Below are 5251 nucleotides of genomic sequence, written 5' to 3'. Positions count from 1 at the left end.
ATGGGGGCCGCCATTATCCGTACACGCTTTTTTTTTTTTTTTTTAAGTCATCCGTGATAGGCTACGTGACGATTGACGTAGCCTATCATGGCTGACTTTGCAGATCTAGCTGTGATAGGCTACGTTAATCGTCACGTAGCCTATCACGGGGGCGTTTTTTTAAAAAAAAACTTTCGAGTTCGCGGCCAGGCGAGGCGGGAAGCCTCCTCCCCGGCCTGAATTTTGGCCGGGGCAAGGCGGGAAGCCTCCCCTCCGGCCTGAATTTTGGCCGGGGCGAGGCGGGAAGCCTCCCCCCCGGCCTGAACTTCGCGGGGGGAGCAGCGAAGCGCCTCCCCCCCACCGCGAACAAGCTTCGGTGAAAGGTAAGGGACTTTCGTCCACTCCTACTTGGAACGCGGCTTTACATTTGGTTTCGGGATTCCCTTTATGGGCCTGCGCAGGCCGTATTTGACCGGTAACCACCGGTCTGTTCTTAGCATGCGGCGCCTGGTGCAAGATAAGATTAACAAAGAAGTTCAGTCAGGTCGAGTCATCGGCCCCTTTTCCTCGCCCCTGCTACCCAACCTGAGGATTTCCCCTTTGGGAATTATACCCAAGAAATCGCCCAGTGAATTCAGGTTAATTCATGACCTCTCTTTCCCCAAGGGCCAGTCGGTTAATGATGAAATTCCAGATTACTTATGTTCTGTGCGTTATACATCCTTTGACGCTGCGGTAGCCATGATAAGAGCTCTGGTCCGCGGGGCATTGATGGGCAAGTATGATATCAAATCCGCTTTTCGCATTTTGCTAGGGATGGCGGAGAATTTCTCCCCGAAACTTCGGGCGGCCGAGCGCCAACGTGTTCGGCCCCCCGAACAAGTTTTGGGGAGAAATCCTCCTCCCCCCCTGCCCCCTGCCCCCCCCCAGGGACGGGACTTACCTTCACCGAATGTCCCTCCCGGTGGCTGGTCTGGCCGGCAGTTCGGCGGGTGTTCGAGTGAGGTAGGAGCGGCAGCCGGTCTTTTGACCGGCTGCCGCCGCCGCCATTGCAATGAAAGGAAAAAAAAAAAACGCCCCCTGATAGGCTACGTGACGATTCACGTAGCCTATCACGGCTAGATTTGCAAAGTCAGCCGTGATAGGCTACGTGAATCGTCACGTAGCCTATCACGGGTGACTTTAAAAAAAAAAGAGTGTACGGATAATGGTGGCCCCCATAGGGAGCCGCCATTCCCGTTCCTTATTTGGTCGCTGTAGTCTACGTAAATGTTTACGTAGACTACGGCGAAAATAAGGGCAACGCTATTTGTGTTGCCCTTATTTTCGCCGTAGTCTACGTAAACATTTACGTAGACTACAGCGACTAAATAAGGAATGCGAATGGCGGCTCCCTATGGGGGCCGCCATTCGCGTACGCTTTTTTTTTTTTTAAAGTCACCCGTGATAGGCTACGTGATGATTCACGTAGCCTATCACGGCTGACTTTGCAGATCTAGCCGTGATAGGCTACGTGAATCGTCACGTAGCGTATCAGGGGGCGTTGTTTGTTTGTTTGTTTTACTTTCGCGTTCGCGGCCAGGCGAGGCGAGGCGCCTCCTCCCCGGCCTGAATTTCGTCCGGGCAAGGCGGGAAGCCTCCCCCCCGCCCTGAATTTCGGCCGGGCGAGGCGGGAAGCCTCCCCCCCCGGCCTGAACTTCGCGGGGGGACCAGCGAAGCGCCTCCCCCCCACCACGAACGGCCTTCGACGACAGGTAAGTGACTTTCGTCCACCCCTACATTTTGCCTATCAATCCTCTGGATTTTGATTTGCTGGGATTTTCCTTCCAGAACAAATTTTACATTGATCGCACCCTCCCTATGGGATGCTCCATCTCTTGCGCCATGTTTGAGACATTTAGTACCTTTCTGGAATGGGCCATACGGGACAAGATGGGCTGCAGCGATATGGTCCATTATTTGGATGACTTCCTGTTTGCTGGACCCAGGGACGGCAGTCAATGCTCTGACCTGATTAGGGCATTCATATCCCTTTCCTCAGACTTGGGTGTCCCTTTGGCACATGAGAAGACAGAGGGCCCAACTGTTACTTTGACGTTCTTGGGGATCGAGCTTGATACCCGCGCACAGTGTTCTCGTCTCCTCCACGATAAATTGGTGATACTTAAAAATAAGCTCCAGTCCATCTTGCACCTTCGTAAAGTCTCCCTTAGAGAACTACAGGAAATGGTTGGCCATCTGAACTTCGCTTGTAGAGTGGTTGCCCCCGGCCGCGCATTCCTGCGACGGCTCTGCTGGGCAATGCGGGGTATTCAACTCCTGCATCATTGCACCAGAGTCACCTCTGCTATGCACATGGACCTGCGGGTATGGCTTAAATTCCTGAGGGACTTTAATGGCATCTCCTTTTGGAGAGGCGAATTACTTCTACGAGCCGACATGCAGATCCATTCGGACGCGGCTGGCACCTTTGGTTTTGGGCTAATTTGGCGAGACCGTTGGTGCCTGGGCCAGTGGCCGGAGACCTGGGCCGCTGGCGGTATCAATCGGGACCCCACCTTTCTGGAATTCTTCCCAATGTACGTGACTGTACATATTTTGGCAGACTTGATGGCCAACTCTGTCGCCCTTTTTTGGTGCGACAACTTGGCCGTAGTGCATGTCATTAATACATTATCCTCTAGAAACCAAAGGGTCATGGATTTAGTTAGAGCATTTACCCTCCAATGGCTACGCCACAACATATGGTTCCACGCCCGCCATGTGCCGGGTCTGGGGAACCCTGTAGCCGATGCTTTGTTATGAAACCAGATCGACAGGTTCCGTGCGTTGGCTCCGTGGGCCCATCCGCTGCCAGACCCCGTACCAGACGAACTGTGGGAGATTGGCGCTCTCAAGTCGAACACGTGATCCTGAATTCTATAGCCCCCAGCACTGGAGCTGCCTATGAGAGAGCAGGTAGGGAGTTTGGCGCCTTCAGGTGCGGGCTTCAGTTGCAGGATGTGTGGCCCTTACCTGTGGACCACTTGTTACAATTTTGCGTACATCTGCATAACAAGGGACTATCTGCTAGGACCATTTCAGGGAAGCTCGCCTCTTTGGCCTTTTGGGCCAAAGTGTGAGGGGTAGAGAACTCCACCTCAGATTTCCAAATTAGGAGAGCTGTGCAAGGCTGGGCACAGATGTTTCCTGCCCTGCCAGACTCCAGGCACCCTTTGTCGCCAGTTATTCTCACAGGGCTTCAGGCATTGTGGCCCTCCCTTTGCTCTTCTCCATACGAAGCATCCCTCTTTCATGCTGCAGCTTTAACAGCCTTTTTCGGGGCCCTCAGGATTTCAGAACTGGTCTGGGCCTCCAAATCTGACACCTCCGGGAGGGCCTTGAGGTATTCAGATATCCAGATCCAGCTTAGCCTGATTCAGCTCCATATTCGACGTTCAAAAACCGATCAGGCAGGCAAGGGAGCATTGGTTACCCTTAACCAGGCCCAGGCCGACGAGTTGTGCCCGGTCAGGGCCTTGCGGGCTTTCATTGAGCACCGTGGGGCAAGTGAGGGTCCCCTATTTTGCCATGCGGATGGTTCACCACTGACAAAGTTCCAATTTTGGGCAGTCACTAAGGTAGCCTTGTCCACACTGGGTCTGGGGCATTACCATTTTGGGACTCACTCATTTCGTATTGGGGCGGCCTCTACGGCAGCTGCCATAGGTTTTTCATCCAAGCAAGTGAAAGCGGTAGGGAGATGGCGCTCCAGGGCCTTCCGCTCTTACATTCGCAAGTTGCCTGATGCTTCTTGATGATTCTCTTCGCCTTCCCCAATGTTTTATTTAGATGGGATTCGACCGATGCCAGTACGGGTGCTCATTTGTGGGCACAGTATGGTTTTTTGGGCTGCCCGCAGAGCTTCTACGTCAGCCTTCGGATCCCAGCCGCAGTTTCCCCAACAGGTGGCGATACAATGGCTCAGCCGACAGGGTATGCAATGGGACGGTCTTCTCCCCACACTCTTTCAACGAGGTTTGGTCAGTTTCCCTCCACAGGTCCTGGTGTTACATCTTGGAGGGAACGACCTGGGCTACAAGCCTGGAAAGGACTTGATTGAGCAGGCGTTGGCCGATCTGCAGATGATCCGACATCGCTGGCCGGGGGTGACCATATTATGGTCCTCAATGCTCCCGAGAATCATGTGGAGGGCTCAGAGCAATGCGGCCATGGAAAGGGCCCGGCGCAAGGTGAATAGAGAACTGGCACGTGGGTTGTCAGAGCATGGCGACGGTTGCATCAACCACCAAGGAATTCATTGGACTAGGAGGGAGCTTTACAGGCAGGACAGTGTCCACCTGTCAGACATAGGCAATGATTTATTTTTGGCCGATCTGCAAAGGGGCCTGCGGGAAGTTCTTCTGCGCAGGTGGGGGGAGTTTCACAGGCAATAGGCCTGTGACTCCTGTGGTGGCTAGGATGGGCAAAACTGGAAAGGGGGTAGGGATGGTGTGCACGCAGAGGTACCTTATGGTGACAGGTGACGCCTGAGGGCCCCCCAAACGGGTTGTGCGGCTCGGCGGGGGGATAAGGATTGCCTGGGAGACTAACCCTACTCACTCACCCAGGTGTTGTGCGGCACCGGGTTGGGGGTGACACTGGAAGGTCTACCTCCCCCACAAGGGGCAGTCCAGAGGGATGGCGAGATCACCGCCACCCCTCAGGCTGGGTGTGTTTTCACCCATGAAGTGTCAGCTAGCCGCTGACACAGTTAGATGCCCGTCCTAGTTACCCCTTTGCAAATATTTCAATAAAATGTGGCCCAATTTTCAATCCAAGCTTGTTGTCTGCGTCTTCTTTAACCCATCTCCGCTCGCAATGAGACACTTTGCCATGGCCCCATTGCCATTTATTTTTTATTGGATTGTTTCAAGAACAGCTTGAGGGTAAAAGCTTCGTTAGTATGTTGAATAACTCCAGATTAAGCTTGTGTGTGTGTGTGTGTGTGGGGGGGGGTTCATCAGCTGTTTCTGTTCTAAGGCCATTTTAGTCTGACTTGTCTTTTGCATAATTCCACTGGTGGCATAATGCTTCATGCATGCTTTTTTGATCCAATAACTCCTCAAGTTGGGTATTTATAACATTTCTTCCCTCACTTACATGATCACCATTTTGATTTACTTATATTTGGAAGGGGGTAGGGAGGAAAGCTGAACATTAAATAACAAACATATGTTGTAGTGTTGGGAAGCCAGCTATCAGGATTCATGATTTATCTGAAAAGTGGTGA

General features: G+C 52.9%; 1 pseudogene; it reads left to right on the top strand.

Annotated features, from left to right (window-relative positions):
- Positions 1–426: 426 nt before the first annotated feature.
- Positions 427–3776, top strand: LOC146339826 (uncharacterized; annotated as a pseudogene).
- Positions 3777–5251: the final 1475 nt, after the last annotated feature.

This window comes from Heloderma suspectum, chromosome 7 (assembly GCF_057233095.1).
Source record: "Heloderma suspectum isolate Gila_16-S chromosome 7, 16-S_ref, whole genome shotgun sequence".
NCBI lineage: Eukaryota > Metazoa > Chordata > Lepidosauria > Squamata > Helodermatidae > Heloderma > Heloderma suspectum.
This window is presented reverse-complemented; position numbering and strand designations above follow the sequence as displayed.